The sequence below is a fragment of the Pezoporus wallicus genome, unplaced genomic scaffold (assembly GCF_028554395.1).
Source record: "Pezoporus wallicus isolate ANWC-B61680 ecotype Strahan unplaced genomic scaffold, APGP_CSIRO_Pwel_v1 contig_13766, whole genome shotgun sequence".
Lineage (NCBI taxonomy): Eukaryota > Metazoa > Chordata > Aves > Psittaciformes > Psittacidae > Pezoporus > Pezoporus wallicus.
In genome coordinates, this window is record NW_026635291.1 from 424,589 (window position 1) to 445,911 (window position 21,323).

Sequence of the window (21,323 nt, forward strand, 5' to 3'; positions counted from 1 at the left end):
TGTTACAACTAACAATGATGGTTATTTATATGTTGATGAGAACTTGTTATTAGTTCATAAGACAGATCAAGACTCTTCCTCTTGTAACACATTCTGTACTGGTCACTTTAATGGGATCTACTCAGCCACTTTCAAAACAATATAAAAGCTTCAGATCCTCTAAACTGATTTTCAAAAGCATTGAGAATCCTGAAGTCACATTGTCTTCTTTGCCAAAATAAGGCAAATATTACTGATTGCTGCAGCAATTTAAAAAGATTAAGTTTATCTGTGAGATAAAAAAGCTATAATTTGAAAATTATAAACAAGGAAGTGTTTAACTAAGTGCCAGTCATGTAATACTGTAGACTACAAAGCCACTGATACTAAATAGTGGACATCTTATGTACATTTTGTAGCATACATGTTAATATTTTAGGGTATGAAACTCCTTGCACATAAGAAAGTTTAAAGCATGTTGAAAAAAAAATATAATTTGAATAGTCATCCTTGTATTAAGTAAAAATAAACCCTTCTCATTAGTGAATGAACAATGAAAACGAGAAAGGTTAGCTCTTCTACCCAGTAATCCCTTATTTCCTACTTGAAAATCATTAAGACATACATAACTTAAAGCACACAACAACATGATTATTAGGAAGGTATTTAATTGTGTGCTTATGTCCTATCAAAAAGAGCTTGATAAGTGACACTACATTGTAGGATGCTGGATTTAAAGGAGATTAAGTGCTTAACTTATTTTAGCAGCATTTCAACATCAGCACTGAAAAACGCTTGGCAATTAAAAGATCTTGAGAAAGCCTCAAGACTATTCTATAACACACAATATAATATAGCAATGGCATGTAGGAAAAAAAAAAAAAAAAAATCAATTTGAGATCCACTCCTGAAGGCAGATGATAAGAATCATCCACAAGGAAACAGATAACAGCTGATATGACCTCCTTACCTTGTCAGAATTACAATTACAAAAAATCAGATACTGCAACTTAATCATAGTTACACGTTCCAATTTCACATGTACATTTTAATGGTAAAACACTAAAGACAAAAGATAAAAATGGCTTCACCACTTTAAAAGGGAAAAAAGAACCAAGCCCAACCCCCCGCCCCAAAACCCCACATGTCCCAAGAGTCAAGTTAAAGATTCAGAAGTCAGGGCTAGGAGGGAAGAGGAAGATAAATAATTTAGCACTCAGCACAACTAAAGGCTGTCACTCTGCCAACTCTAAGAGAAATGAAAAGGTTTACACGGATCCTGAGAGTTTTTACAAAACCTCCAGGGAGTTGAAAAAATAAATCCAGAACAAGAGTTCTGAAGTATGCCACATAAATAGCTTCTAAAGACACTGATCACTGTGAGAATAACGGCAGAGAAAGATTCCTTTAGTTCAAAATCAGACTGTTCTCTGGCATTATGTTTGCTCTCCTGTATCATCACCAGCTGCATCAGCAGGAGGGCTGCCTGTCTTTTTACAGAGGCATCACCTTCTCAGAAGCCAGGGAAGATGTTTACGGGAGACCCAAGACATATTGGTATCATTTTAAATGCTATGGCTAAGCCTGTGCTTGGCATTAAATTTACAGGCACTGCACACATTTTCATGCGTAAAGACCAATTCTGATCGCTTGGAGTTGAGTAATTTCTGTGCTTTGTGGTGTCAATATTCATGGCTGATCATAAGACAATTAAGCAAATAAAAATCCCTGTAAGCCTTGGCCACTCTTTGCAGGAGGGAGGAGTGCAGGCAGGAAGAAAGGGGAAGCTTCACATTATTTCCTTTTACCTTAAAATTAATTTTTTGCTCTTATTGTTTGAATTGCAATAAGAATCTGTAACAGGGCCTTTCAATCCCATAAAAGCAAGAGTTAAACTGCAATACCTGCAACTATAAAAAAATTAATTCCATATCATCATCACGTTTTACTTCAAACTAAGATGTAACCTTGTACTTCATTGCTCAGACAATGTTAACTGTAGGAGAATCACAGAAAGGAACTAAGTTCATTTAAGACATAAAGCAATTTTGAATTGAATTGATTACAGTGATCAGTCTATCACTTTAATGCCATCTCTGCTGGCATTTATTAAAAAGACATACATGTGACAACCCATTGATCCTTAACACTGCAGCTGAGATAAAAAGTCTATTTGCAAAGGAAAATTACTTCTTTAATTAGAAATGGAGTATCATTCTCCCTTTCCTTTGTTAGAACTTCAGCAGCCACAGATCAAATACATCATGGGAGGGGCTGCAGAATCTGCCATCTAGTTTCATTTAAAAGTCTTCACAGTTAATCATTCAAAGTTGTACGAATAAGCACTTGAGGTGGGGAAGGAAACGGGTCTATCCCCCATACGAAGGCACTCCAACGTGCTGCTGCTTAGGAGAGGCTTCAGAAGGGAGAGCTTCTTATTACTAATTAGAAAGGATTCGGTCTTAGGCAGAAGCTCTTCCCTGTGAAGGTGCTGAGGCGCTGGCAGAGGGTGCCCAGAGAAGCTGTGGCTGCCCCATCCCTAGCAGTGTTCAAGTCCAGGTTGGACACAGGGGCTTGGAGCAAGCTGCTCTAGTGGAAGGGGTCCCTGCTCATGGTCCCTTCCAACCCAAACCAGGCTGGGATTCTATGATTCTTGGTGGATGCTGCCATAAGACTGATGTTCAGGGGACAGGGTCACTACTGCTTGTTTTATCTTACACTGTACTTGAAAAGCATGGCATTCAACAGATATGGGCTTAATTTCCTTAAATTTTCAGGGTGAAAATCACAAACTATGCAGGTAAATCTACACATTCCTGTGTCTTTTTATAGCATGTGGAACTAATTCTGGATAATTAACTCTTACTCTATTTTCCCCATCAGTTAAAATATGAACAATTCAATGCAGTGCTGATTTCTTAGCTGAATACAAAGTCTATTTAACAACTGTCCAGACTGAATGATTCATTACAACAAAGGAATCAGGATCTTGAATTATTTAGATTCTTTTGTGCAGTATATAACCCTTAGGATTTACTTAAATTGCTGCCTACAAATGAACTACCAGTAACTCATCATCTAGCCATGAAAATAACTCAATTGAACTGTGGGTAGATATTTAATTGCCTTCACAATGTTTGTGCAGTATTTGTCTATAAAGCTTTAGATAATATTGCCTTTATTCATCTGAGTAAACTATCAATTCCCTTACAACAATAGACAAAACCCTGCATTCCTGTTTTAACTTTCCCCAGGGTACAAATTAAAACTTTCAGGTGGCACATCTTTACTTTATTTGACTATAAACTCTCTTTATGGCAATGCAAGTTGTCACAGATGATGGCTACTGGAATACTTAAGTGTTTATCTCCAGCCATTACACAGGGAACTGGAGCTGTGCACAAATTCCCTCTACAAACTCTGAAAACTGAACTCTCAGACATCCAGAAATGTACAATTCATTGGCTGTGATGATTCTTCACAGCAAAGAATGTTCATCTTTAACCAGACTCTACTGGTGTAACACTCAGCTGTTACCAAGCAGTAAAAGCAATTTCAGTGTGACTATGGCTATTTCACACGTGATACAAATACTGCCCAAGTTTCGTAGTTCTGTTTGAAATAGCTCCGGATAACAAATGTAAAATAACAATTTAACTGTTGCAGGGTGAGGAAAGGAATGAGCACATGTGGAATTAAGGGTTTAATCTCTAAAACTGGGCTGGAAGATCTGAGTTGGGATACTAGAATCCTGATTCTTTAGCTGAAACAGAGAATCTGGGCTCCCCAGCTTAGGCTGAGGTTAAGGAGAAGTCCTAGTCCTGGTATGTGTTAATGCTTAAGTGGTACTGTGACACAGAGCTATGCATTCACAAACAAAAAAAAAAAAAGCCTGAATTAGCAGCTTCCATGTAAAGATATCACTTTATGTCTAGAATGTGATGAAATGATGCCCAAATACTTCACAAGTATGAAAAAGTTTCTATTTGGGATAGTGGAATGATTTGAGTGATTTTTATATTACCACTTTACAAATGTAAATGTAGAGGAGCCTGGGACCACACAATATAACAACAGAAACCAGGAGTCTCAGATTGCAGAACTGCTGCTCTAAATACAGGATACACTTGCTGTACTGAAGGAATGACTTACATGAAAAAAATAATGGCTAGAATATCATATCTGCTCCAACTCCAGAACCTAGTGTAGGATGATGCTAATATCAGCTAATAATATCAGGATCAAAGATGAGTGGAATAAAACTTCCAATTTTAGCTGCTCTTTATCTGCAGGTGTGAATGTATAATGAATTCTCGCCACTGGCTCCCTATTATAAATCCAATGATTTTGTACTCTACAACAGCAATTTCTACAATTTTCTTTTGGCACAACCTGCTTGGAATACATGACAAAACAGCAGGGTGCCAAAACGGTTTTCTAAATGATCTACTTTGCAAGACAGCTTCCAAGTGCGACCCTGATGAATCTTATTACTCTCAGAACAGAACAAACACGAAAGAAAGAGCCCCCATATCATTTACTTACGTATTTCTTTGGGTTTTTTACATGCTACTTTACATCCATGCCAAAGTATTCATTCCAACACAGAAAGCATTTTAAACCCAGGTTAAATAAAAAACCATTAGTGGGTAGGATAGAATTGCACTATGCCTATTTTTGAATCGTGCTGTCTCAGGCAAGTGTAATGAATCATTTGATGTCATCTCAATTACCATGTTGCTCTAATCAAGGGAATTGCTCTTCCCATCCACTCCTTGTATGGAACTCTCTAAATTAGATGGCAGAGTTTTTCCCATGGACAAACCCATCCTCTGGCAAACTACAAGGGTCAGGATTTAGCAAGTTTAAGCTACAGAACAAGGCTGGGTGACTCTATACTTCAACTGATTATCAGATCATTTTAATGGTACAGAGGGGTATTTCACTGCAATTTATAGTGATGGTTGAGTGTTTAATCAGGAAAAAGTATTTATGGGCAAAAACTACACCAGAAACGGAAGGGAATCATTACACATCTTCAAAAATAAAGCTCTGAATTAAGGTAGATTCCAGTTGCAAAACAAACTTCCAAAAGCTTTTTTTCTTTTTTTCATCTCGGCATGACTTGCCTTGCTGCAAACACCGAGACATGGCCAATGAGGATTACTAGAATGCATTAAGAAAGGTTGCTGAGGTATAGGTATGCAAGGAAAAGCGAGCATAAAGAGAGTTAACTGTGGTTTGTACCCCCCTTTCTCAGTCAAGGAACCCTTCCATATGCTGTGTTCTATTTATTATTTCTGCATTGCATCAGGAGGGAAATATTCACACTGAGCCACAGGGATTAAAGACTGAAGCTCTAGAGCAGTCAGAACACATCCATCATATCCAGCTGCTTTCAATTCCAACACCTCACACCTGCTTTTATTTATTATTCCTGGGCTAGACAAGACTAGGCTCATTTTTCAATCTTTAAAAGCTTTCTGAAGAAAGACAAATCAATCTATTCCCTTCCCTTTTGCCTCTGCAAGAGCCCACCAAGACAACATTGAAACCAACTGCTCACATGGTGAGGACCTTACCTAGTGGAAGCCACTTAAGCACTGGGGCTGGACCTCTCCCTCATTCCTGCATGGGGACACCATGACCAAATGGAACGACAGCAGTTGGATGTTAGCAGACTCTCAACCCCATTTACTCCCATAGATTTTATTGCCTTGTTTGTAATTTACATTGGAAAAGAACTCAAGAGGTTTGGGTGACAGTGAATTAAACTAATTCATGTAGTACTTTATGCAGTAGGATCTCCACTTCTGTTCTCCTCCTGTCCTATAAATGAGGATACGACTTTGATCTACAGCCAATGAGTCATTTCAAATATTGCTGAGCTAACATGGATGATGATCACTCAACTCCTCTTACTAGTTTTAGGAAGTCATTTCATAGGTGTATACACCTCATTTTTGAGCCTACCAAGCAGGTAGAAAATCTTCCCGCATGAAACGCAAAGTATTATTATTTGTAATAAAATACATTAGGAGATGCTGAATACACTTTCTTTAACAGGCAAATCTGCCCCACTAATCTTCAAAAAATAAAGGCTAATCCATAACAGGAACAACCAAAGACTTCAGAACAAAACCAACTCATTAAAATTTGGCTAGCTTGTAATAAAACGTACCTACAGTTGCCACAATAGTGACATGCTGTAAATGCTATCCAGCTTCTGGAGGAGCAATGTACACTTCCTAGAGAGACATCAAGGCAATTGCCCATGATACAATGTTAAAAAAATAGATTCTACGGTTTGCAGTAGCATCAAGTCTCTATTCAAGTGTAAAAAAATTAATTGACTCCATCTGTATTGGCCTAATGACTGATTAAATGACTAATCACGGAAGTCTTAATTAAAATCATTTTTCTGTACAGAAGAGGATGGAGGGAGGAAGGCAATCATTAATGTGTTATAATGTATGTCAGATTCCATTTGTGCCATTTACTAACAGCCATCAAATGAGTAATTATGCACAAGGTCATTCTGTAAACTTTCTGCATCCATCAGGCTGATTGGATTAGGCTTGGTGCTTGGCTAGGTTCTGCCTGTGGCTGCTTTTTCCCCAATCACAAACCAGGTAATTAATATTGCTCAGAATAAATAATAAAGGAAGCTGACATTTCCTCTTCCATCTTCACCCCAGCCAACCAGTCAAAGACTGATACGCAGCATTCCTACGTTGCTGGGTAAAGTCCCACACCTCCTCTGTTAAACCAAGCTCCATGGACTGACAGGATCTCACAGTGCAATTCTGTGACATGCAAGGAATTTTTCCTGCATGAATCAAGTCAAGGGGGCAATTAAAAGAATCCTTTCCAAGTAAAGCAAGATGTCAGTATAAAATGTATTTTAAGTTTTATTTGCCACCTGACACATAGTGACCTCTGCTATGGAAAGACAACAAGCTGCCTCTACCTAACAGCTGAGACTATTTAAAACAATGTATTAAAATGAGTAATGGAATAAAAAAACTTCTTGAGATGAGATAAACCAAGTTCCACTTGCATTTAACTCATATGTACCCCCAAACTTTTGATGAAATGTTGTACATAAAATGTTCAAGTCCAAGGTATAAATTGTAACACAGAAAACATTGTTTGATCATGGCTGTCCTGAAATTTCCAGGAAATCTTTTCTGCAGCCACAGTCACGAGCCGCAACAACTCCACACATCCCAGATGACAATCATCTATAAACCCGTGTTTTTATACCACTAGAATTCAGTATGCCTTAAGAGAGAACAAAAGAAGTTGATGTAGCCCTGTCACTATTATAAGCTTCTGTCCAACTCTGTAAACGTTCAAAATCTTGAATTCAGCTGTGCAGTACTGATTAAAGTTAGTTACGGAATTGAGTGCCAAGGAAGTTCCAGCTCCTGTAAAATAACCAACGTTTTTCAGTTACCATTGCCTTTTTCCTACACAGAAGTATTCTGACCAGCAATCCTGATTAAAGATATCTCTGCAGTGACACTGAAAATGGACATCCTCCTGTGAAGGTACAGTGTGTTGCTTTAAAGCATATCCAACTCATTAAAAACAGTGCTCAAAATACAGATGGAGAAGCTAAAGGGACACAAAAAGATTAAGAGAATCTTAAGTCATGACTATGTAACATCCAGTTACACTTTTGGCATGATTAAATACTCTCATGTCTAAACCCTTTAAAGTCAAGCAAGACACAGAAAAATATATGTAAACCTACATCAGGCAGCTTCATCCAGATTTCAAGTAAATTCCAATTTCAATTAGTTTGAGTTAATTATAACACAAACGTGACCCTCCCTACCACATAACTGAAGAAAACAAAAATATGTGACAACAAATCTCTGCTTGCAGTAACTGTCAGTGTCACATAGGAAAGCAGCTCATTTTACTAATAAAGGAAATGGGATTGACTGATGGATTTAAAATTAAATTCAGCTATTCTATAAATGTAACTGAGTTTTAAGGTGGCTCTCAGCATTGAGGCTCAAATGTGCCACTCTCTGGGCTTCCAGAGAATCAATGAATCTCAGTTTCATCTTCGCTTGAAGACACAAACAACCACAAAATCCATCACCACCAAACCAGCACACTTAAAAAACAAACAACATACACAGGCACAGTAAATCTTTCAAAACCTAAGGATATTTTTATGGAATAATTCAACGACCCACACTTTTCTGCTAATGCAAATGAAAACTTGCACAAGTACCTAAATTACAGGGTGGTGTGCCACTCTTCATCTGCACAGAAATGTAGGAGTTCCTGTTTCAATCATTCCTATTGTTTGAAATACACCAGATGATAATGGAGTGGCTGCCACTGTAGGCAGTGACTGACTTCTAGGTGCAGGTAATTAATGACTCTGTGTGTGACTTACTGTAGGTTTGGAGGAATTACTAGACTGAGGTTAAGATCAATGCACTAGTCAGCTTCAAGTACAAGAAGTGACCCATCTGAAACCTCAGCACTTTTCTTTACATACATTGATAATACAGGCTATTCCTGCTCTTTGATTGTATAAATTACTGAAGACAAAGTCAAGCATTTCAAGTGCCTCTCAACTACCTGAAAAAGTTAGACCCCCTTCTCAGCACACAAGTACCTACCCTTCACATCATGAGACAAAAGTCCAACTGAGTTTGGCTGAAGACAAGGCTTCACCCTTTCTTATTTCTTCATTTAATAAAACATATGAAGGTATGTTATGGCCAAAGACCACAGAAGAGAGATGGCATCCCATGTGAAGGCAGCTCCAGATAGTCTAGCACCAGAAATCTGGGAATCTGCCACTCTCTGGGCCACTAAATAGGATGAAGCAAGATAGGTTCAGCCTAAGGGGCTGCAATGTAGCCAAGCGAAGCCATTTAAAGAAAAATAACAAAACAAAAATCACTTCAGTCTACACTAAATTCCCTGGTCACACTGCAAAAACAAGGGAGAGAGTTGCTGCATGTGGTAAATGAAGCATTTTTTAAAGTGCTTTAAGTAGCTGGGTACCTCTGATTACTACTGTTAGTGCACACTGTCCTGTCTATTTTAACATAAACATGACTTCTCAGCTGGTTAAAGATGAAAAAACACCTTGTTTCAGAGAAGCTACTGCAAATCAGTGGGACCAACGTGACTAGACATAGGAATTGCTGTGCCAGCTCATGTCAGCAAGTTCCATTATAATTATTTTATGCTTTGCTGTTAGCTGAACTAGTGAAAAAGGTGGAGAATTAGTCATCATGGCAGATTTGCTCAAGTCAGTATTTTAAACAGCTTGTAACCTATTGTACAGTAAATAAAGCAAACACTGGAGAAGTTACCAATAATCAGGTGTAGGAAAAGCCATTTTCATCACAAGCCAAATAACAGGAAAGTCAAACAATATCTTTGACTTCACTGCTGCAACTGCCACCCGTCTGAGAGGATCTCTGCATACTCATTTTGTCAGTTAAGAAATGCAGATTACGTATCCCCTATTCTTCTGTTTGTTTTATACAGTGAGTGCAGTTTCTGCATGAAAGTCCAACTGTATTTTCATCCTCTTTGTGTCACAGAAACCTCATTTACCAGTCATTCTTCTCCATATGAAAAGATCTATAATGAGGAGTCTTTCTGTCATTGCCCTGCTCCTCTGAGTCAGGGATTTTCATTTCCCCCTAATACTTGCTGCTGTAGCTGCAGTTTCATTTACTGTCAACTCATACCACAGCCTTAATGCAAGCACATCTGTGGCTGGATCATGGAAAGATTCAGTATTGCTTTCAGAGCTGCATATTGATTACATGGTTACAAGAAACAAGTTTTTATTTATTTACTATGTTCTCATATGGTACTTTTAAAAGGAAGGTTTCTCACTATACTTGAAATGACAGTTAATTCTTCCAGTTCCTCCCCTAGCACAGATATCTGTATGAGAATACAGAATCATAGAAAGGGGAATAGGAGGTCTACTTACACATACACTCTCACAAAAGAGCAGAAAAGCCTAAAGTTAACCAAAAGCTAAAAATGTTGCTTAGATGTGAATTAAAAATATATATTGAAACCAATTACATTGTTTTGAGGAAATAAAGCTGTTCAAAAGAAAACTTCTTCTATTCTTGTTAACACTTGAAGCCGTTCACACACGCTCAGCCAAGTTTAGCTTTGGTTTGACTCCGGGAATCAGCTGTGTCAGGATAGATCACCTCAGTCTAAGGAAGCAGTAGTCGTCACATTCTCTTTGTTGAAAGCCAGAGTTTCTCTTTACACATTGTCCTGATTAAACCCCCTGCTATAGTCAGTGTGCAAAGTCAGTACACTAATGGGGGTTGAAATAAGAAGCTACCTGAAAGATGCCACAAAGGTTTTTATGAAGTAAATCAAACTTTTCACTGGCCAGTAAGCAGAGGAGTTTTTCTTCTGGATGCAATTTGGTCTCCCTCAGAGAGTGTACAATTATGGACGTTCATTTAAACACATCAGTTTGAAACTAGCAAGGTGAGATGCAATTACCCAGTGTAATCACAGCAGATTGCAAAACTTGGCCAAAAAGAAAAAAAAAATGCAGTAGATCTGATGACAATTTTAAAGGTGCAGTGAACCCCCCCCACACCACCTCCTGCGTTTGAAACAGGGGGGAAAAGCTCTAATAAAACAAGAAAAACACTTTGAAAACCTCCAAACACCCAAAAACCCCAGCATCAAACAGAAGGACTCAGAAACATTGTTCTTGGAAGCACAAGCCCAGGTTATAAGGAAGGAAAAGATGTACTGGCATAAAATGTGAAAGGCAGTATTTATGTTGCAGTGGCCAGCTAAGGAAGAGACAGGGCTATTTGTCCAAGAGCGTAACACCAATTAGAAGTGGTGCATTGCAAAGAGATCAGAACTGCTTTCGGCAGACAGCATTCTCCAGCTGAGCAGCAGGAATACTGATTCACACATACCTGCTGTCTTCCATTTTCTCCTGTGAGACTGTCATCTTCTCAGCTTTCTCAGCAGATATTCTGCCACTTGGCTTTTTGCCTCCTTTCCACAGAGAAAAAAAAAATAAAATGAAGTATTTCTGTAGTGCTTAAGTGCCAAACGCGGTGCAATTTATGATGTGCTCATGTTTTCCTTTGCATTATAAGTTAAGAACAAATGCAAAAATCATCAGCACTTGAACTTGGATTTTGATTTACATATATTAAGGTACTCTCACAATTTGCCATTATTTACTTGTGTGAACAAAACTGGATCCTATTCACTTCCCTACAGAGCCAAAAATAAAACAGATAAAAGCCAGAATGTACAACTCCACAGTCAAAAGAATTTGAAACCAGAAGTTGTATCAGATTCTCTGACCTGCTCTTTCTTTGTTGAACTAAAATCTTACTGGGAGTGAAGTAAATAGTTACCTAGTTTTGTCACAACCAGCAAAGTGAACAATTAGCAATACTGCAATTCCTCGTGATAAATTTATGCCAAGGAACTCATATCTCACTATTAAGTAACTTCTCTTCCCTGCAAAACCTGCAAGGAGGCTGTTTTGGTCATGTTCTTGGTGAGAGGAAACTTGAAGAAGCATTTCATAATACAAACCAGAAGACGGGAGAATTCTTTGTTAGGGAATTTCACATCCTGGTTGGAATACGTTGTGTTGGAAAGTTGTTGTTGAATAATTCAGGACAAAACCTAAAAATAGTAGTATTTGTCTCAAATTCTGTAGGGTGATGTGTGAAAGATAATATTCTGTCGCACTTTATACTACCTACAATACCTTCAAGAAGAAACTTCAAGGTGTGAATGCTGCAGTTATCTCCACAGTGCTGTAACTTTATCATTACACGGTAAGATAAAAAGTTAAGTCTTTGCCTCTGCAAGGACATTAAATAACATCTATCTCTCCCTTAGCTTTCACTGTAGCAGCAGTATTTATTCTCTGGGCAACGAGTACTTACACGCTGCTTACAGAACGGCTCCAGGTTCTTAAGGCACTAAGTGTTTCAGAAAGGTTCCTCTGTCACTAAACCTAACCCTTTTTTATTATTATTAACTGATAGCTCTTGTTCCACACAGCTTTGACACTGTTTAACACCAAAAAGATATTTTAGCAGTGCACTACAGTCACAAGGCTCATTTAACTGTCATCAGGGGCTGGAAATCAAGTTCAAAGAAATAAAGGATCCCGTTCAGCCTTTCTTCTTTAGCAGAACAGTGAAGGAACATCAGTGACCCTTTAGGGAAGAAAGGAGGTGAATATTTCTAGTGTGAACATTTTCTGTTTGACACAAGCCTTCAAGAGGTTTACCCATAACTTATTTGCAGAGTGATAGTCAAGATACAGTAACAAGACTACAGTTGCTATGTGTGTGATCTGAGGAAGCACCAGAAACAAACAAACAAAAAAATCCATGTTAACTTTAATTACAACCATTATGACTATCAGCAAGACAGAGCTCACGTGCCACCTTCAAGGGCTAAGTGCCAGCAGGATGACTACTTTCATACATTCAAGATAGGGCAGCTTGACCTCTCTGGGAGTGAAATATCAATTAATTATCTTTTTACAGCCGATTCAATTAAATCACTCTAATCACTTGGGTAGGACATCAAGCCAGAAGTTAGGGGCAGGGGGTGTCTGGGGAAAGGAAGGAAAAAACACTGGCAGTGAAGCACCCTCAGCAAGGATGACGAGGCAGTAACCCCATGTTTGTTAACACACAAGTAGTTATTAGCTATCTGTAGCAGAACAAATGCTGTAATATCATCCTCATTCAACTGAACTGTTCTAAAACTACAGAGTTATTGGTCCTAGGGGTACCAGCCATTTTGTTCAAAGGTGACCAGACACACTGCATTAGTCTTTAGTGCTGGAATCCATTCACCCAAGAGCTTTGTTCATTAAGGAGAAAAAAAAAAAAAAAAGAAAAAAGAAGAAAGATGATCTGTTCAGCAGAAAGCAAAATATATTTAACTTCTGGTAAGTAAACTGGTGTTAACTCAAGCTACTGAGGACGATCTCACTACTACATGGATCCCAAAGAAAATTATCAACTATGGATAGTAGTTGTTCAGCCTGGAGAAGAGAAAGCACCAAGGAGACCCTAGAGCAGCTCCAGTGCCTAAAGGGGCTACAAGAAGCCTGGACTCCCCCCCTGGACAAGGGGGAATGGCTTTAACCTGCCAGAGGGAAGACTGAGATCTTAGAAAGAAGTTCTTCACTGTGAGGACAGTGAGACCCTGCCACAGGTTGCCCAACGGACAGAACTGAAAGTATAAGAAAATATCTGGATCACACAGTTGTAGAAGTGAAGCACTTCCCAGTAACTGTGATGCTAAAACACTTACAATGTGGCCATAGCATAACTGACAATCTCTTTGTAGCAAACCACTTCAATCTCCCTTGCCAGTATGGTAACAACAGCAGTGAAAGGCTTGTGCATTAGATGAATTACATATATGACATAAATATAAGTTGATATTCATATTTTATATAAACATTCCTTCTAACAAATGTTAAACAATTTCTGTGGTACACCTGGCTGCTAATATACGAGAGGCTGTTGTCATCTGGGTTACAATTTTGTTCAGAACACTGCATTTTATATCAACCTAATATGATGCCACCAGAATAAAATATCATGGCTAAGTTGTCTATTTCTGTCCCTTGAAAGGGCTCTATCAGGTGCAAATTGCGCAGGTAGCATTACATTACAGTATAGTAGGTGGGAATCTGTGCCTTGCCCTGTGATACTGCTTAGTTTTGTTCTTTTCCATCATAAATCCTGTCTAGGAAACCAGTAACATTCCAAAACAGGTATTCTATCAACTCCCCTTTTCTAGACACACACACTGTAAAACAATTACTAGGTGAATTTATTTCTCAGTGCTGCTTTAAAAAGACAGCCTATGTTAGAAAATGGTGTTCAAATTACCTGTAATAAAAATCAACCACACACAGCTAGACCGCCAGCTTCCATAAGGAAAACACATTGTGTTTCCAACAGCAAACCCCAAACTTCCATGATGTAAAACACAGATGACACAGTTAACAAATAGTTCGCTTTTACTGCTGAGTGAAAAACATGAAACCACAAAGGCACCAAGACTGAAATCAACTGTTAACTGAGAAAATCCTGTTCCATGAGTACCTTGCAAAGCTAACTTCAATTAACAAAAACCTGCTAGTATGTCAGAGCAAGTTTTTCGGTTAATTTGACAAAACCCAATGCATTTCATAGCTAAGGATTCTGTTATCCTTAGTTCATGCTGTTGAGCCTGAGTTGTCTTGCCACAGACCTTTTCAGCATACTCCTGCATTGCAATACTTCAAGTAAGAGAAAACGACTGCTACTAGCACTTGTGTAACTGTACTATGAGCAAACAGAATCCCCCAAATCCTGAACCACTAAGGCTGAGTCAAGAAGAATTCCAAGTTTACAGCTCCAGTCAGGGTTCACTCCCCAGAATTAACCTAAGAGACGTGAAATATTACACTCAAGGTAATGGAACCTCCACAGAATCTTTTCTTGCATTTGCAAAATTAATTCGTTTTGCTTCAAAATGAGCCAAATCAACCATTTCGGGGTGAAGCTAAAAGTGTCCACATCCCTAGAACTTTGGTAACTTGGGTGCACACAAACAACTATAAAGGGGCATGAAGAAACAGCAGTGAATCTTGCACTCCAACTGCAAACCCACTGGGGTAAATCACTCTTACCACAGCAGTTATGTAGCTACATCTCCACAGCAAAGCTTTTACAGCAAGCACAAAGCCAAACCAGCCAGCCCATCCCAAATCCTGAATCCTGTCCTGCTGCAAGAGCCACGCTCCCAGGCAGGAACCTGGAACTCCAACTTCCAGAAATGGCTTTTCACCACCACTGGTCACCACCTTTAAACTGTTAGAACACCTTTTTTAATTTAATCTTTGGAAATTAATATTGAATTAAAATGATTTTAATTAGAAAAAAACACATACACACACGCCTTACAGGGAAGGCTACAAAAAGCTCCTATTTTTGACCCTAAATTTACCTTCTTTCTGTGCATAGTAACTTTAGTTAAGCAAAGATTTTTCTCATGAGAATGACTCTCATCCATATTAAAGCACTCCGTGGAAACAAAGACCTCACTCAGAGGGAGGGTTCATCAAACCCACTAAAATTATAATCATTTAATAAAAGTAATGACTACTCTGTATTTAAAATATTTTCCCAGGCAGCACTTTAGAATATTGTGTATTCCAAACAAAGTACTATTGCATAATCATGAACTCTGCACTATGTAGATCTTGTGAAGAATGGAATGAAGATTCTAGTGAAATAAAGAACATTAAGTTTTCCTTAAGGGTAGGAACCACACACACAGATGCACACTAAGATTGTAGGACAGATTTTTGTTGGCTATAACATAGGTTCAAATTAGACTCAATGTTTTGAGATCTTTAAAGGAAAAGCATCATTATTTCATACTGAGAAAAGCAAGGCTAGAAGAAAGTAATCTGATATCACTCAGATGATCACAAACACTCTTTTCCCCTCCCTCTCCCATGTCATACTCACTGGATTATGGATTATTATTACAGCAACGAACCATACTTTCAGAAACTACCAAAGATTCCTATAAATATCCAAACCCAAAGACACTAACTGACATTTTAAACACTCCACAATAGCTGTTGAACCTTATAGTCTGCCACAGTGAAGGCTGCTTTAAAACTGTAAGTATGTAAAACTCTTACAAATGAGAGGAAAACTTCTTCCTAAATTTTTCTTTATTGTAACTCTGATATGAGATTATCTTCAAATATGGGATTTTTTTTTTTTTTTAAGTGTTCTCAAACCCAATTTGAAAGGAATTGTTTGAGACATACATGCTGGAGCCAGACCACAACAGTTGGGCAATTACCGGCACCTGCATTACAATTCAATGGGTTTCAATTGCCAAGGGGCCATGGCAGATACCCTCCTGACAACAATTAGCATCAAAATGTTCTGCAGTTCAAAGCTGTGGGTGGGAATTACAAAAGGTTAACAGACTAAATATAAAAATCTTTTTGAATATAAAATCAATGCACTTTGTTATCGAAATCTGGGTACTGTAATTTAACTAAAATAGGGATTAGAGGATCTGGCAATCTTCCACATGTGTGAGCTTGGCTTTTCTTTGAAACAAAACGTCAAGCAGCCAATCTGAAAGTTTAAAACAAAACAGACCCAAGACCCAAAGAAAGGAAAGCGTTTCAGTTTTTTTTTTATTATTTTCTTAAGCTTTGAACCAAAATGAGCACTCCGCTGATGAGGGCTCAGAATGATCCTGTGCTAGGGTCACAATTCAAAATTTAGGGAAATATTTAGAGAAGTCAAAATCCAGTGTGCTGAAAGCTTCTGGACTCAACTGAACTCCACCAGCACTTTTCTCAAAAGGTCATCACTACATCACCACCAATATAATTTCAGAAGCAGCTTCTACTTCTGTGCAACTACCAGGGGAAGTTCAAAACAGTAGAATAATCTGGTCTTCATACTGCTTTGGAGCAGAGCTTGGTGTGGTTTGGACTGAAGTTACAAGCAGAACAGGTGAAAACAAAGAAAGTTTGCTCATTAGAAGTACTAAATCATGGCACTGAATTTGATAAGACCAGCAAGAAGCATCTTCACTAGAAGTACACACTTGATAAATCTGAAGTTTTATCTAGTTGTCCTGTGTGTCTTTTGTTGACAAGATAAATGGTCACACAGGAAATTCCGATGTAGATAAACTTTTTAAACTGTAGAAAGAACTTTTGCATGAAAGCTTAATTCCTTTCCCACCCAATAATTTATCTTTAAAAAACAGAATTAACAAGTCTCAGAATAAAGTAATTACCTGGGAAAGATATCATAGGCTATAGACTGTAGTAAAGCAGACTTGTACTGTGAGATTCTAACTCTAAATTGATGCCTCATTAAACTGAGTTACCGTGGATGTGCTTGACACACGCTGGGACCCCTTTTATCACAATTAGTGAGCCATCTCCAGCACTCCTCACAAGTCTAATGGAATCAGAGTGCTTAGGACTAGCCCAAGGCTTCTAATTGCAGAATCAGCAAACATGCTAATCATCACCTTGTTGCCCCATTGTTGTGAAATGAGATTACAGAGAGGAATGGAACAAATGTAGCTATTTCAACACAGTACTGGAAGATGCTTTTCATAATTACTTCTTTTTAGATGTATTTCTGTAAGTCTGTGTACTAAAGTGTTTAAAAGGCGAGCCAGGTTGATAAGTTTTACACACGTTCTAGAACGAACAGGATTTATCCCCCCTACCAAAGATTTCCTAATATAGCATACTTTAGTGAATCTTAATAGTAAGACTACAAAATTATAGTAACTCCTCTGCAAATACAACAAATACTGAAAATGAACAGTTATTTCTGTAGGTACCTGTAACAGGGCTTCAGATGACAATTTTTGTTAGATGTTCACTTAAAACCATGGCAATATAACAGAGATCTGGGATGAGCATTAGTAATATTTTATTCCAGCTGCTACAGAGGCAGCTGAGGAACCATTCAACCTCTTTCTTTCAGGTCTACTAAAGCAATCATTATTTCAGTAGTAGATTTAAAATCATGCAGGTATTTAGAAATCATGTTCAGACTTGATCATGCAAAGACAGATGTCAAATGTAAAACTCTTTCTGACTTCAAATATGAGCAGAATCAGGTCCTCAACACGGAATCAAAGATTGTTGTGAGTCTTCAAGTTTAAAAAAAAACAAACCAAAAGAGTAAATCTCAAAAAAGGGAAGGCACCCGAGAGTGGTGGTGCTCCACTGCGAAATACACATTCTGTGTGGTCAGCTCTCCAGAGGATTCCCTAATATGATTACAAGTCAAGTATTCAGGGTTTGGGCTTGGTTTTAAACATACTTGCTGCTGCTTCCTGTAATGGAGATGATCATCTGAGAGCGTAATCTTACTTCTGATATCAAAACCTTCCTTGAATAAGGAAAAAAACCCCAAACATTCTTGCATCCAGGAAAAACCATTTCATGCTCTTCCACTGAAAACACTCCTAACTTGCAAGTGACTGACCTGTTCCATTTTTTTTTAAGGTATTCTCTCTCTTGAAAATACAAGTGGTGAGTCAGTTGTTATGGCAACTGTCGTCGTCGTCCCCCCCCTTTTAACTAACATATGACAGCCTGTGTGTTATTTGATGCTGTTCCTGCATTAAGTTACACATTCACTTTTGTCAAACAGCCTAAAAAGGGCTTTTTGGATAAGAAATAGTGGGGAGAAAACAGAACATTTTTCCCAGGCACCCTGTTTTGGCATTATAAAGCCACTCCAAATCTTTACACTGTAACATGTCCAAGCATATATGAAAAGATGCATGTTTGGCTTAGCCCTCCTGCATGCTCCTGAGATAAATCATCATATTTGCTCTCCCCTTTGGTAAGTTTCAATGTACAAATTCCTGCAAGAGATAAATCTCTCTCATTGCAAACTTTCCTTCTGTTGATGAATCCAAAACTCCAACGAATCAAGTTGAGTGCTGCCAATAAAAGGACAATCCCCAAACATTTATGTTCAAATTATTTCTGTTACAGGTTAATACGTATTCTCCCAAATTATCAAGGCCATAATGAAAACTTTAACACTATTACAAACCAAGCATTTTAAACATGCAGTGGCACAAAATTTTTTCCCCCTCTATGATCTTTCTGCTTAAACGACCAACTAAAATTATCAGTTACTCCTTCACCTGACTGTGTTTTGTTCCTCATTCAAATCCAGTGTTATCAATTGAATACAACGCTAAATAGAAAGATGGGAATCCATTCAGCCATAATGAACCTCCAAAAAAGTATCTTAATTAAATACTCTTTTAGTGGATGTCAGCGGAACTAGTGAGTGAAGAAAAAGTATGTAATAGTGATAAGGTTGAATTAGACAAGAGAACACTTAAGGCTAAGCACTTATAAAAACAGTAAGAGCCAAAACCTGAACTTTTTACACTTCCAATCTCTTGAACAATGAAGCAGCCATACGTTTGAGCTGGCTTCATACAAACGCTCTGTACATTCCTAGCCCTGGTTTCAATTGAAAGCTTGTTACTCAGCCTTGTAAATCCTCCTAAATTTAAGACACGTAGCACAATAACCTTCTTCAATGACAAATATGAAAAATATTTTAGCTGATGCAGCAGAAAAGTGATGATATGAAGCAAATGTAAAACAGCAGAATTACAACAAGCCGGACATTGAGCAACATTAAGTCACTGATATCAGTGCCCAGAAATTTCTATCTTTATTACACTGTGATATCTTGTAATAACAACAAGAATACAGTGAACATCCCTCAATATGCATGCATTGCTTCCATTAGTGTAACAAACAACCAAGGTAACATTGCTACTCTAATTCCATTGAGTAAGGTTTCAAAGCCTACTTTTAAGCAGTCATTATAATATTTTCTAAAAAGTGTCTTGGAAAATAATACTGAAACAAAAAACGTTTTAAAAAGACATCAATAGCACTAAGAAAAAAAAACAAACCCGAAGAGCTGCATTGATACCAAGCTTACTTACTTGCCCAACATCATGAAGCTACTAGAAATTCATTTGTAAGCCTAAGATAGGTGTTAGTAACTAGTGACTGAAGTGGCTTTCCAGTCAAGTGACATCTAATATATCTTTCCTGGTTGTGGATCCCATTACCTATTTGAAATATGGAAAAAATCCGTATTTAAACAATAGCTACATATACATTATTACTAAACAACAAAACCTCTTGGAACTCTTTCACTGACAGTTCATCAATATTGGATAAAAGATGATTCTTCATCATTGCATGATTATATCCATACTACAGGGAGTGATGCAGGAAAGCTTCAAGGATCTCATCATTTACTTATCGGCAGAAGTATTCCGATATCAAAATACCCCAAAGTATTTTGAGAGCCAGCCAACATTTCTCTCCAAAAGTAGAAATGGGAAGAATCAGAAGAGAAATCAGTAAGACAACAGCCTGAGAAAAGAATCTTTCAATAGCTCTTCAAGTGTTCCTCTTTCTAGTCTTTTTTTTTTTTTCCCTTTTCTTTTTTCCCTCCTTCCTTCCTCTAGCCTCTTTGGCATCTTTCCCCACTCTTTCCACCCCATCTGCTTCACTTCATCTAACCTGCCCTCCAGTACCAACTATTGCAGTGTCCCAGATAATCCATTCACTGAAATCAGGCACAATTAGGTAACACTGAAAAGTCACTTGTCTGCCATAGACACTCAGAAACACACACTGTCATATGAAGAAATCACTCTAGGCATGACCTCAATGGAACACTTCAAAATTCAATTTAAGAATTCCTTTTTGTGGAAGAAGGATGCCTGGAAATACTGTGCCAGAACTCTGAACAATCCGATTTATTGTCCCACGAAAGGAAGAACACTACTGTTGCGTGTGACCCTGAGATCTGGTAAGGAAATGCCCTTGCAACAAGCCAACCAAAAGGAGGATGTACTTATTTAATGCTGGTAATTTGGGGATATCTTTAATACTTCAGGTGTCAAAATAAGTGAGACACACTTACTGAGTTAAAAACAACTGAAAAAGGGCAGTAAAAAAAGGACAGAAAACTGAACTAGTAATTTTTTGCAAATTATGCATGCCAGTGTGAACCAAAACAATCAAGGTGGGACAGCTGGAGACAAGGGATGCTGAGGGTGAACGTGTGCAAGGCTCTTCAAGTCACTTTGTTCCATCTTTTTACAGGACAGAAAAGTATTGCAAAATTATGAAAATATAGCAGTCATTTGTACATCCATTATTCCATCCTCCTGAAAGGCACAACGAAAAGGATCAGCAGGACAAGCACACACACACACAAACAGCATAGCCAAGTAGTGACACTGCAGAGAACAATGGCTGCCTGCCTGTAACAACAGGATGCCTTGAATCCCCAAAACTATCAGCTCAGCGATCTATGAGGAAGAATCACTGGGTTTTGTTTCAAAGTCCTAATATTTAAAGCAAAACACATCTTCAACTGTGATGTCACCTTTCCAAAAACACTTAAATGCCTACTCTAAAACCACTCTTCTTTCTATTGCAACATATGGTACCCCATCCAGGGAGTCACAAGATATTTTGTTTCTAATTGATTAAATTGCATGAGTCACAGACAGGATTTGCACATGGATTGCAAAAGCAACTGCTTGTTTTTCCACAATGTAACACATAACTGGGACAGTTACCTTTAGAGCCCCAGCTACCAAGTGGCCAACAGAAAGCCTCCTCAGAAGCAACAAATCTGAAGCTTAAAAATCAAAGTCACCTACTCTTCTGATTTTATTACATG

The 21,323-nt window shown here is 38.1% G+C and overlaps 1 long non-coding RNA gene across 1 annotated transcript in view; it reads right to left on the reverse strand.

The window, feature by feature from the left end:
• LOC130603759 (uncharacterized) overlaps nucleotides 1-21,323 on the reverse strand; it is a 116,822-nt gene that overhangs the window by 84,851 nt on the left and 10,648 nt on the right. The gene's annotated exons all lie outside the window — the stretch shown is intronic.